The following is a 13,725-nucleotide window of genomic DNA, read 5'->3' as shown; positions in this document are numbered from 1 at the left end:
GGAAATTTTAGGGCATTTTGTGTTAAATGCCTAATTTTACCGAAATGGGGAATTTTATTCCATGAATGGACCTTAGGTTAAATTTTACTATGTGATTAATTAAATTAAATGTGAGAGACATTTAATTTAATTAATTAATGTTAAGTTTGGTGATTAAAACTTAATAAGAGTGAAAAAAAAAGGTGTCAAAAGCCAATTTGGACTTTTCTTCCTATGAAACCTTTATTAACCTTTAATAAAAAAAAAAAATTAAAAAAATAATGAAATGATCATATATGGCAAAGGGTGGCCAGCCATGTGGTGTTTTAGAGTGGTGTGAACCCAATTCTATAAAGTTTAACTCCCATTTTAATTAAGAAGTCAAGTGGGCAAGTGGGTAGAAAAGCACTCAAGTGTTTTGTGATATTTTGAAGAGTTGTGTGAGCCATTCTAACCCCAAAATCCGACCACTCTCCCTCTCTCATTCACTCTCATCTGATTTTTTAAGACCATTCAAAGTGTTCTCTCAATATTCAACCTCAAGAACACCAAGGAAAACTTGGAGGCTAAGTCTTGGTCTAGGAAGTATTTTCCCTAAGGTAAACCTTCACTAATCTAGGCTTTTGTAAAGTTTTAAGCTTAGAGTTTCAAATAGCTAATTAACTATGTTGTTGGGGGAAGTTGGTTAGGGTTTTTGAAAGGTTTTGGAGGAGCCAAAGCTAATAGGAAGGTCCAAACCTTAAGCAAGAACACCAAAGAGGTAAAAAGTTTACTTTTGATGATTTTGGTTGTAGGGTTTTTAGTTTTAAGCATTATTTTGTATATCTAATGCTTAAAGTTTCTTGTTGGTGATGTAATAAGGTTATGGTAGTTGTTTAATAATTTTTATGATGCATGTGTATTGATTTTTGAAAATGGGAACCAAAACCCCCAAGGGTTTTGTAGGATACCCTAAAACAAAACATGTTTTGAGCTGTGACTTCCAAGGGGTCAAGCAGCCACTGTATATTGGTTTTGTAAAATTTAATTATACTGTGATGTTGTTGAGATTGAGTACATAAAATTGAGCTTTTGAAACACAAAAAAATGTTTAGAAATGAGTAAGTTATGCTATTTCAAAGTTGAGGTAAAAAAACTGTTTTTTCGTATTCTTATTTTCGGAACCAAGTTTGGACAGCCACTGTATAGGGAAAATGAACCCAGTTTTTTCTAAAATTTTGTGGACATATTACTGGCATAACCTATTATTCCACTGTAAAATTTGGTAAGAAAATATTGAACGGTTTGAAAGTTATTAACTGTCAAAGTTTGGAAAAAAATAAGGACTTGAAAATAAGGTCATTTTTACCTCATTGTTGGAAAATGATTTCACCAATCAAAAATGCTCATTTTGACCTAAGATTTTACAAAGGCCTAAATGGCATAACAAAAATGGAATTGGGAAATTTTGGTAACAATTGGGTAAGTAAATTTCAAGTTATGAACTAACGAAGTATGTAGTTAAAAATGTGAAAAATAGGTTTTTCACACTTAGTGTAAAAATGAGATTTTGGAACATAAGGTAAAAAGTAAAATTTTGCTTATTTCAAGATATAAAATGGTAAGTCTTGAAATCATATTTTCACTAAAATTTACCCTTTGAGTTTAAATGAATTATTTTTATTAAAGAGTTTTTATTCTTTCTAAAAATAAGAGATTTAATTTATTAATAGTTAATAAATTAAAAGAGGGTTTAAAACCCTATATTTTGATAAAATAATTAAATAAATTATTTTCCTAGTAAGTAAAATTGATTAATTGCTTTTGGAAAATTAATTAGTCAAGATGAGAAATTTATAACGGTTTTCCTAATTAAGACAAATTAGGCAATTTTCTTAAAACGGTTTTTAGATATTAAAACCTTAAGAAAAATAAAAGGAAAATTTAAAGAGTTTATTTTCTTTAAAAATAATTAAGGAATTTATTTGTATTTTCTGGATATAATACCGGCTAAAATCTTACATATTTTAACCGACTAGTCGAAAGTGCGGGTTAATAGCGATACCTTGAAAGAATAAGATTTTTAGCGGATTGTGGGAAATACCATTGTGATACCCGAGCCTAGGTATCGAGACCTTAGGATAGGTCTCCCCGAGACTTAGGGTTTAGTCTCGAATATTTTGTATAACTTTCCTTAATAGGTTTAAAACCAAATAAGGATTGTAAATCCTTACAAATGACTTTTATTAAAATGACCAAACTGCCCAAAATAATAATAATGAATTATGAGTGCCATAATTAATCCGAGTATACTGTATGGATAACTACAGTATTGGCTAAGCGTAACTGGACTGAACGTTGGAGGGTGAAAACTTGCTGAGCGCTAAGGACTCAAAGTAAGTCAACTTATATTGTATGGCTGCAACATGAAATGATTATTGTCTTGTATGTTAGTATAGGGATACATGCATATACATAGGCTGTCATAGAAAGTTGCTTAGAGACGTTAGTCTAGTGAGTGCTGATTTAGAAAATATGAACGGTAGAAGTCCGTCATATCCTAGACGGTTGATCCCCGTCACACTGCTTGATTTTATTTATGTCCGGTTCATTACCGAGACAAGTGGCCATGAGATGAGGATAAGCTGGTTAAACCTAGGGGCGCCAAGATAAATGGGACCTAGGGGCCCTCATGCTTACTTAATCATTGGACGGTTAGAATCCGAGCAAGTGCTCTGATAAGTTATTCCCGGATAGCAGCCGTGAATATTGGCCATTCCGTGAGAGTGCCTAGAGATACTAGGGGTTGCCAAGATAGAGTGAGGTTGAACACCCTAGGGGCAGCTGCTCACCAGCACCACTGATTAACATAGAAGTCTCCATAAAATCGTGTAAATTGGATTACACTCTTGAATATGTAGCGATGCCCTAGGTAACACGATAGTTACCCTTGATGAGAATATTTATTGGCTAGATCTTAGTGTGGGGACTCAGTTCTCTTTTACAGATTAGCAATTATGTTGGAGGGCGCGTTACGCATGAATTGTTGAAAATTGTCGAGCGTTGGTCTCGAATTATTTGGTGATATAATATATCTGCTTGCTCTGGGATTTTCTGAGTGCAGGGATATAATTGTTGATAAGATATAGTTGTGATATAATATATCTGCTTGCTCTGGGATTTTCTGAGTGTAGGGATATAATTGTTGATAAGATATAGTTGTGATATAATATATCTGCTTGCTCTGGGATTTTCTGAGTGCAGGGATATAATTGTTGGTAAGATATAGTTGTGATATAATATATCTGCTTGTTCTGGGATTTTCTGAGTGCAGGATTTTTATCTAGTTACGAATTAATTTATCATTGGTTATCAGGCATGACCATAAGTTTGCCAGGACGCTTTAGCGTTCTTGAAATTGATTGTTTAGGGTCCGGAACCCTAATTCTCTACATGCTTTGTTTGAAAGTTGATCTTACTAAGCGTTTTCGCTTACCTAGTTGTTTCATGTTGTAGGTCAGTGCAAGGGCAAGGCAGAGCAGTGAGCGCTGGAGTCTTCCTTGCAAATGTACATGTGGACCGACCTTTTGGGAAGCCTTTTTATTTTTGGAAATGTTGTGTAATTTTCCTAAACTAGGCTCACTCTAATCTTTATAAAACATGTTTGTAATTAAATGTTAAGTATGGCCATACGACTTTTTAAAAAGTTTTTTTTTCTATGGGTTTTTGAGACATTTTGTTAAATGAAAACATTTATATTTCCGCATTATCGGGTCTTGAAAATCCGGGTCGTTACAGTTGGTATCAGAGCTCGAGTTGAGCCGGTTCTGTAGACAACCCACATGTACATTTCGCAAAGATAGACCGGCACTCACTGTAAGTATTGTTTCTTCCTTTAGTATGTTGATTTCTTTTTATTCACCTCAATTCTATAAATTGTAGGTTATGGTCGATATACCTGAGATAGGTGACCCTGTGATAGGAAAACTACCCATGATCCCTTCCCCTAGAATCGATTTTCTATAGACTCTTTAACGATGATAATTCCTTGCCATTTCGAGTACGAATGACGACATTGGCGTGCCATTTGGCAATGTACGCAGTACATGACGGAAGTCTTTAGTAGAGCCAGATGAGGATCTCGAGCAGTCTGACGAGGATACCGACATAGAGCTGGATATGTTGATGGACAGCTTAGATTAGGTTATGCTGTGAGGGTCTTGTTGATACTTTTTGTAAAGACCTTGCAAACCGACTAGGTTGTAGGACATTGGTGTAGTTGTAGCTGAGAACCTGCCAGTGGAGGAAGTGGCTAATGCAGAACTCGGCGACGGGGAAATTTCTTATGAGGAGCTGATGGACCAGACTGAGGAAGATCTCAAGGAGGATCTAGATGGAGGTCCTGATATGGCCGCTGACAGCGACACCGACTAGGTGTTAGGCGCTGCATAGGTGTTAGAAACCCACCTAGTTTTGAAATATATACCTACCTTGAATATGATTAAGAAAATTAGTAACTGGTCTAGAAGGGTTATAAGTCCGTTTTTTTTAGGGCTAATTTTGTAAATCCCTTAGACTTGCCAACCCAAACTTCAAACGTTGTTGTATATGGTATAGGTTATGAAATGAAGTTGCTAACTTTTGTTAAAAAATGTTGATTGCTTGTTGTGCTTGATATGTTTGGTGTGCTTAATTAGGTTGATTAACTATCTGTGTCAATATTAACTTCTCATCCTTATGCGCTTAAGAGCTTTTGATTGAAATCAAAAAATTGGTAAGGACAAGAGCTCAAAGAGGAAGGGGTGTTGCTGGCCGAGGCCAGGCCACACCTGCTGATAGAGCTTAGAACGCGCCTGCCGCTAGAGCTCCAAACCAAGCTGATAGAGTTCGCGAGATAGCCGAGCAGATGAACAATCTGCAAAGGCTAGTGGAGACGCAGGGAGCTCAAATAGAAAGAGGGCAAAAGAGACAGGAGGACGCTGATGCCCTCCAAGCTAAAAGATTTAACACCCTTCTGGGACGACTCCCCATGCCACCCAACAATTCTCAGAACTACGAAGTACCACCAGCAACCAATGAAGAACAAAACCTTGGCCCGCAGGTTATCATTGAGCAACCTGTACAGCCAGTAGAAGCGCCAAGAGCTGCCCGAGCAAAACCTATATCAGAAAGGTTCGGCAACCAAAATCCACCTATATTCGAGGGGAGCAGTGACCCTTCAATGGCAGAGGAATGGATTAGTATCTTGGAAAGAATCTTCGACTTCATTGGAACTACTGAGAGAGAGAAGGTAGTCTCCGCGACCTATATGCTGAGAAAAGATGCCCGCATCTGGTGGGACGCAGCCAAGAAAGGGCATAACGTTTCCGAGATGGAATGGCTAGAGTTCTTGACCTTGTTCAATGGCAAGTACTTTAGTAAGGCGGTGATTGAGCACAAAGTGAATGAGTTCACTAATCTGAAGCAGGGAACATCGAGCGTGCAGGACTACGTTCGAAAATTTGACCAGCTGTCTAGGTTTGCGAAGAACCAGGTGAGCACTGAAGAGAATAAGACCTGGAGTTTTATGAAGGGCCTACGCAGAGACATTGCTAGGTGTGTAGACACTGGTAGAACTGGCCCAGAGACGTATGCTGAAGCTGTGGAACGGGCTCTTCGCCAAGAGTCTTGGGCCGTGTCAGACAAGCCAGATCCACAGAAGAACGAAGACAGGAGGTACACTGCCAACAACCCCGAACAGTTTCAGGCCAATCAGAATGGCCCAAGGGGAAGGTTCAACCCGAGGTTCAGCCAGAACTCGGGGCGAACAAACAATCCAAGAGGCACAAGACCGATTTTTAGGGGACCTCCCAATCAGGCAATGGCTAGTCACAACAAACAGCCGAGACGTGAGTTTGAACAATGGCCATTGTGCAACAAGTGTAACCGCCGCCATCGGGGCGAGTGCGGGTTCTGTTTTAACTGTGGAAAGCCAGGGCACTTTGCTAAGGATTGTCGAATGCTAGCCAAGGGCAATGGAAATGACCAACATAAACAAATTGGAGCTCCGCCTCGAGTTTATGCGCTTACACAAAGCGACAAAGGAGCTGGCCCATCTGATATGGTGTCAGGTCAGATTTCTATCGCCCAAACCTCAGCATATGCATTAATGGATACTGGTGCATCACATTCTTTTGTATCTGCATCCTTTGTGGAAAAATTAAATAGAAGTCCTGAGCCTATGCCTGTTATTGGTGGGGTATCCTTGCCTTCGGGTGAGGATATTCTGGTGCAAACATGGGTTAGAGCCGTACCAGTTTGGGTTGAAAATCATGAGCTAATGGTGGATCTATTAGTCTTGGACCTACATGAATATGATGTCATATTTGGGATGGATTGGTTAACCAAATATGGAGCAGTTATCAATTGCAAGCGCAGAAAAGTGGTCTTCACCCCAGCAGGAGAAGAACCATTCGAGTTCAAGGGTACGTCAAGAGAAAAGAAGTGTCCCATGATTTCTGCGATAAAGGCGAGAAAAATGTTGAGTGACGGGTGCATCGGTTTTCTGGCAAACATAGTGGATAAGAATAAAGAAACGAGTCAACAACCATCGGATGTACCGGTTGTGTGCAAGTTTTCTGATGTATTTCCTGAAGATCTCCCAGGGATTCCACTAGACCGAGAGATTGAGTTTGAGATAGAGTTGATTCCGGGAACTGCGCCGATCTCAAAGACACCTTACAGGATGGCACCAGCTGAACTCAAGGAGTTGCAGTCACAACTGCAAGAGTTACTGGACAAGAAGTTCATAAGGCCAAGCCATTCTCCATGGGGAGCCCCGATCTTATTCGTTAAGAAGAAAGACGGTACGATGAGAATGTGCATTGACTATCGGGAGTTGAACAAAGTGACGATCAAGAACCGATATCCATTACCGAGGATCGACGATCTTTTCGATCAACTACAAGGAGCGTCAGTATTTTCCAAAATAGACCTGCGATCAGGCTATCATCAGCTCAAGGTTAAGGAGACGGATATATCAAAGATGGCCTTCAGAACGCGTTACGGTCACTACGAGTTCTTAGTGATGTCCTTTGGACTAACCAATGCGCCTGCTGCATTCATGGATCTCATGAACCGAGTATTTTGAGAGTATTTGGATAAGTTTGTCGTCGTGTTCATTGACGATATTCTGATATACTCGAAAAGCCAAGAAGAGCATGCAACACATCTGGAACTGGTCCTCCAGTGTCTGCGAGACGAAAAGCTTTATGCTAAGTTTTCGAAGTGCGAATTCTGGCTAGAGAAAGTAAGTTTTCTGGGGCACATAGTGTCGGGAAATGGAATTTCAGTAGATCCCCCCAAGATAGAAGCTGTTAAGCAGTGGAAACCTCCGAAAAATGCGCATGAGGTTAGAAGTTTTCTTGGGTTAGCGGGATACTACGGGCGATTTGTGGAAGGATTTTCCAAAATAGCCGCACCAATGACTGCCCTTACCTGCAAAAACGTCAAATATGAATGAACTGACAAGTGTGAGGAGAGTTTTCAGGAGCTGAAAACAAGATTGACGACTGCCCCAGTGCTGACAATCCCCAATGGCACAGAGGGATATACTATTTATAGCGACGCCTCAGGCCGAGGGTTGGGAGCAGTGATGATGCAGCACGGAAAAGTAATTTCTTATGCTTCTCGACAGCTAAAGAATTACGAGAAGAACTATCCCACTCATGACCTGGAGCTTGCAGCAGTGGTTTTTGCTCTAAAAATATGGAGGCACTACCTATACGGGATACACTGCGACATCTACACTGATCACAAAAGCCTGAAGTATTTCTTCACTCAGAAGGAATTGAATATGAGACAGCGTCGATGGTTGGAACTATTTAACGACTATGACTGCGACATTCTGTACCACCCGGGAAAAGCAAACAAGGTGGCAGATGCATTGAGTCTACAACCAGGTGCTTATGTGATGACAGTGAAGGAAATTTCACCGCAGTTACAAGTCGACCTTGCTACCTTGGATTTAGAGATAGTAGTAGGTCAATTGGCTAACCTTTCTATCGAGCCTACCATTATGGAAGCTATAAGAGGCGGGCAGTTAGTCGATCCTTGGGTTCAAGGATTGATGCACGAAGTGAGGAACGAGGGGCGACCAGGATTCCATATCTCCGAGGATGGAGTATTGGGGTTCAAGGGAAGAATATGTGTTCCTGAGGATGACGATCAAGAAGCAGATCTTTTTCGAAGGACATAATGCTCCTTATGCCATGCATCCGGGTACCACAAAAATGTACCAAGACTTGAAGAAGTACTTTTGGTGGCCTGGGATGAAAAAGGAGACGGCAGAATATGTGGCACACTGCTTGACTTGTCAGTAGACAAAGGCTGAGCATCAACGACCAGCCGGATTGTTACAACCCTTAGAAATTCGGGAATGGAAGTGGGAGATGGTCACTATGGACTTTGTCACAGGTCTACCAACCACTCCCAAGGGGCACGATGCCATTTGGGTTATCGTGGATAGGCTGACTAAGTCCGCTCATTTCTTGCCGATCAAGGTAACTTATGGCGCACATAAGTTAGCAGATATTTACATTGCAGAAATAATGAGACTGCATGGTGTACCCAACTCCATCGTTTCAGATCGCGACGGACGTTTTACCTCGACATTCTGGAATAGAATCCAAACAAGGTTGGGTACTAAACTGAAGTTTAGCACTTCTTTCCACCCGCAAACAGACGGTCAAAGTGAATGAACAATTCAGACCCTAGAAGATATGCTAAGAGACTGCGTGCTCGACTTTCAAGGGTCATGGAATGAGAAGCTTCCACTAATAGAGTTCGCTTACAATAATAGCTATCATGATTCCATCAAGATGGCTCCGTATGAGGCGTTGTATGGAAGGAAATGTCGATCACCGATTCATTGGCACGAGACCGGTGAAAGAAAGTTTCTCGGATCGGATGAGGTTGATCAGATTACAGAGGACATCCGACGGATAAGGCAACGCTTGCAAACTTCGGTTGATCGACAACGCAAATATGCTGATAGACGCAGGAGACCCCTGGTGTTTGAGGTTGGCGATAATGTGCTGCTGAAGGTAGCTCCGCTACGAGGGGCTATGCGATTCGGAAAGAAAGGAAAGCTTAGCCCAAGGTTCGTTGGACCTTTCGAAATCATAGAGAGGGTCGGGGAAGTAGCTTATCGTTTAGCTCTTTCGCCCGCCCTGTCTAAGGTGCATGACGTGTTTCATGTATCCTTATTGAGAAAATACATGCGTGATCCCTCGCATGTAATCAGCTATGAGCAGCTGAGCGTGGATCCTCAACTCGTCTATGAGGAAAAACCGGTTATGATACTAGACCGAAAGGAAAAAGTGTTGAGGAACAAGACGGTGCCATTGGTAAAGGAGCAGTGGTGTAACCATGGCATTGAAGAGGCAACCTGGGAAATAGAAGACAAGATGAGGGAGCTGTATCCTCATTTGTTTTAAGTTTCGAGGACGAAACCTTTATAAATTGTAGGTATTGTAACGTCCTGCATTTTCGGGTACCTTTAAACGACTCGGGTCGAGATTTTTCCCCCGGGTTAAGAATATTATTTTAAATAATATTATATTTTGTTTGTAAGTATTCCATGAGTTATTGCTAGCCAAAATATGAATTTTGTGATTTTAAAAGTCAAGATAAGACTTTCGGTCCTGGACCGACACAAAAACCCTGATCGGGTAAAAATCTCGGAAAATAAAATGAAAAATCATGGAAATTATATTTTGGGCATAAAATACATTCATAAAAGTTAAAGTTTGGTCAAAAATAATAAACCTAAAAGAAAATGGAAATTTTAGGGCATTTTGTGTTAAATGCCTAATTTTACCGAAATGGGGAATTTTATTCCATGAATGGACCTTAGGTTAAATTTTACTATGTGATTAATTAAATTAAATGTGAGAGACATTTAATTTAATTAATTAATGTTAAGTTTGGTGATTAAAACTTAATAAGAGTGAAAAAAAAAGGTGTCAAAAGCCAATTTGGACTTTTCTTCCTATGAAACCTTTATTAACCTTTAATAAAAAAAAAAAAATTAAAAAAATAATGAAATGATCATATATGGCAAAGGGTGGCCAGCCATGTGGTGTTTTAGAGTGGTGTGAACCCAATTCTATAAAGTTTAACTCCCATTTTAATTAAGAAGTCAAGTGGGCAAGTGGGTAGAAAAGCACTCAAGTGTTTTGTGATATTTTGAAGAGTTGTGTGAGCCATTCTAACCCCCAAATCTGACCACTCTCCCTCTCTCATTCACTCTCATCTGATTTTTTAAGACCATTCAAAGTGTTCTCTCAATATTCAACCTCAAGAACACCAAGGAAAACTTGGAGGCTAAGTCTTGGTCTAGGAAGTATTTTCCCTAAGGTAAACCTTCACTAATCTAGGCTTTTGTAAAGTTTTAAGCTTAGAGTTTCAAATAGCTAATTAACTATGTTGTTGGGGGAAGTTGGTTAGGGTTTTTGAAAGGTTTTGGAGGAGCCAAAGCTAATAGGAAGGTCCAAACCTTAAGCAAGAACACCAAAGAGGTAAAAAGTTTACTTTTGATGATTTTGGTTGTAGGGTTTTTAGTTTTAAGCATTATTTTGTATATCTAATGCTTAAAGTATCTTGTTGGTGATGTAATAAGGTTATGGTAGTTGTTTAATAATTTTTATGATGCATGTGTATTGATTTTTGAAAATGGGAACCAAAACCCCCAAGGGTTTTGTAGGACACCCTAAAACAAAACATGTTTTGAGCTGTGACTTCCAAGGGGTCAAGCAGCCACTGTATATTGGTTTTGTAAAATTTAATTGTACTGTGATGTTGTTGAGATTGAGTACATAAAATTGAGCTTTTGAAACACAAAAAAATGTTTAGAAATGAGTAAGTTATGCTATTTCAAAGTTGAGGTAAAAAAACTGTTTTTTCGTATTCTTATTTTCGGAACCAAGTTTGGACAGCCACTGTATAGGGAAAATGAACCCAGTTTTTTCTAAAATTTTGTGGACATATTACTGGCATAACCTATTATTCCACTGTAAAATTTGGTAAGAAAATATTGAACGGTTTGAAAGTTATTAACTGTCAAAGTTTGGAAAAAAATAAGGACTTGAAAATAAGGTCATTTTTACCTCATTGTTGGAAAATGATTTCACCAATCAAAAATGCTCATTTTGACCTAAGATTTTACAAAGGCCTAAATGGCATAACAAAAATGGAATTGGGAAATTTTGGTAACAATTGGGTAAGTAAATTTCAAGTTATGAACTAACGAAGTATGTAGTTAAAAATGTGAAAAATAGGTTTTTCACACTTAGTGTAAAAATGAGATTTTGGAACATAAGGTAAAAAGTAAAATTTTGCTTATTTCAAGATATAAAATGGTAAGTCTTGAAATCATATTTTCACTAAAATTTACCCTTTGAGTTTAAATGAATTATTTTTATTAAAGAGTTTTTATTCTTTCTAAAAATAAGAGATTTAATTTATTAATAGTTAATAAATTAAAAGAGGGTTTAAAACCCTATATTTTGATAAAATAATTAAATAAATTATTTTCCTAGTAAGTAAAATTGATTAATTGCTTTTGGAAAATTAATTAGTCAAGATGAGAAATTTATAACGGTTTTCCTAATTAAGACAAATTAGGCAATTTTCTTAAAACGGTTTTTAGATATTAAAACCTTAAGAAAAATAAAAGGAAAATTTAAAGAGTTTATTTTCTTTAAAAATAATTAAGGAATTTATTTGTATTTTCTGGATATAATACCGGCTAAAATCTTACATATTTTAACCGACTAGTCGAAAGTGCGGGTTAATAGCGATACCTTGAAAGAATAAGATTTTTAGCGGATTGTGGGAAATACCATTGTGATACCCGAGCCTAGGTATCGAGACCTTAGGATAGGTCTCCCCGAGACTTAGGGTTTAGTCTCGAATATTTTGTATAACTTTCCTTAATAGGTTTAAAACCAAATAAGGATTGTAAATCCTTACAAATGACTTTTATTAAAATGACCAAACTGCCCAAAATAATAATAATGAATTATGAGTGCCATAATTAATCCGAGTATACTGTATGGATAACTACAGTATTGGCTAAGCGTAACTGGACTGAACGTTGGAGGGTGAAAACTTGCTGAGCGCTAAGGACTCAAAGTAAGTCAACTTATATTGTATGGCTGCAACATGAAATGATTATTGTCTTGTATGTTAGTATAGGGATACATGCATATACATAGGCTGTCATAGAAAGTTGCTTAGAGACGTTAGTCTAGTGAGTGCTGATTTAGAAAATATGAACGGTAGAAGTCCGTCATATCCTAGACGGTTGATCCCCGTCACACTGCTTGATTTTATTTATGTCTGGTTCATTACCGAGACAAGTGGCCATGAGATGAGGATAAGCTGGTTAAACCTAGGGGCGCCAAGATATATGGGACCTAGGGGCCCTCATGCTTACTTAATCATTGGACGGTTAGAATCCGAGCAAGTGCTCTGATAAGTTATTCCCGGATAGCAGCCGTGAATATTGGCCATTCCGTGAGAGTGCCTAGAGATACTAGGGGTTGCCAAGATAGAGTGAGGTTGAACACCCTAGGGGCAGCTGCTCACCAGCACCACTGATTAACATAGAAGTCTCCATAAAATCGTGTAAATTGGATTACACTCTTGAATATGTAGCGATGCCCTAGGTAACACGATAGTTACCCTTGATGAGAATATTTATTGGCTAGATCTTAGTGTGGGGACTCAGTTCTCTTTTACATATTAGCAATTATGTTGGAGGGCGCGTTACGCATGAATTGTTGAAAATTGTCGAGCGTTGGTCTCGAATTATTTGGTGATATAATATATCTGCTTGCTCTGGGATTTTCTGAGTGCAGGGATATAATTGTTGATAAGATATAGTTGTGATATAATATATCTGCTTGCTCTGGGATTTTCTGAGTGTAGGGATATAATTGTTGATAAGATATAGTTGTGATATAATATATCTGCTTGCTCTGGGATTTTCTGAGTGCAGGGATATAATTGTTGGTAAGATATAGTTGTGATATAATATATCTGCTTGTTCTGGGATTTTCTGAGTGCAGGATTTTTATCTAGTTACGAATTAATTTATCATTGGTTATCAGGCATGACCATAAGTTTGCTAGGACGCTTTAGCGTTCTTGAAATTGATTGTTTAGGGTCCGGAACCCTAATTCTCTACATGCTTTGTTTGAAAGTTGATCTTACTAAGCGTTTTCGCTTACCTAGTTGTTTCATGTTGTAGGTCAGTGCAAGGGCAAGGCAGAGCAGTGAGCGCTGGAGTCTTCCTTGCAAATGTACATGTGGACCGACCTTTTGGGAAGCCTTTTTATTTTTGGAAATGTTGTGTAATTTTCCTAAACTAGGCTCACTCTAATCTTTATAAAACATGTTTGTAATTAAATGTTAAGTATGGCCATACGACTTTTTAAAAAGTTTTTTTTTCTATGGGTTTTTGAGACATTTTGTTAAATGAAAACATTTATATTTCCGCATTATCGAGTCTTGAAAATCCGGGTCGTTAAAACTGGCCTGATACACTTCAACTCGGCTATCAATCAGGGTAGTGTAATTGCTGAACCTTGGTTCATACCTGTTTTTTTTGGGGCGCTGCTATCAGATGCCACTGGTTCAGTGTTCGCCCATTTTCCCCCATTCTTACCATTACCTTTGTCATTGTTGTTGGGCTTACCAGACCCATTGGCGATTTTGGTCGGG

The 13,725-nt window shown here is 38.6% G+C and overlaps 2 long non-coding RNA genes across 2 annotated transcripts; both read left to right on the top strand.

Moving 5' to 3' along the window:
- The first annotated feature begins 443 nt into the window (after positions 1–443).
- LOC133816597 (uncharacterized) lies at positions 444–3,677 on the top strand. Its single transcript, XR_009885359.1, has 3 exons — positions 444–578; positions 661–739; positions 3,475–3,677. It is a non-coding gene; the product is annotated as an uncharacterized LOC133816597 (long non-coding RNA).
- Positions 3,678–10,229: 6,552 nt separating this feature from the next.
- LOC133816596 (uncharacterized) lies at positions 10,230–13,455 on the top strand. The gene is made up of 3 exons (XR_009885358.1): positions 10,230–10,356; positions 10,439–10,517; positions 13,253–13,455. It is a non-coding gene; the product is annotated as an uncharacterized LOC133816596 (long non-coding RNA).
- The last annotated feature ends 270 nt before the right edge of the window (positions 13,456–13,725 follow it).

This window comes from Humulus lupulus, chromosome 2, assembly GCF_963169125.1.
Source record: "Humulus lupulus chromosome 2, drHumLupu1.1, whole genome shotgun sequence".
NCBI classification, from domain to species: Eukaryota; Viridiplantae; Streptophyta; class Magnoliopsida; order Rosales; family Cannabaceae; genus Humulus; species Humulus lupulus.
This window is presented reverse-complemented; position numbering and strand designations above follow the sequence as displayed.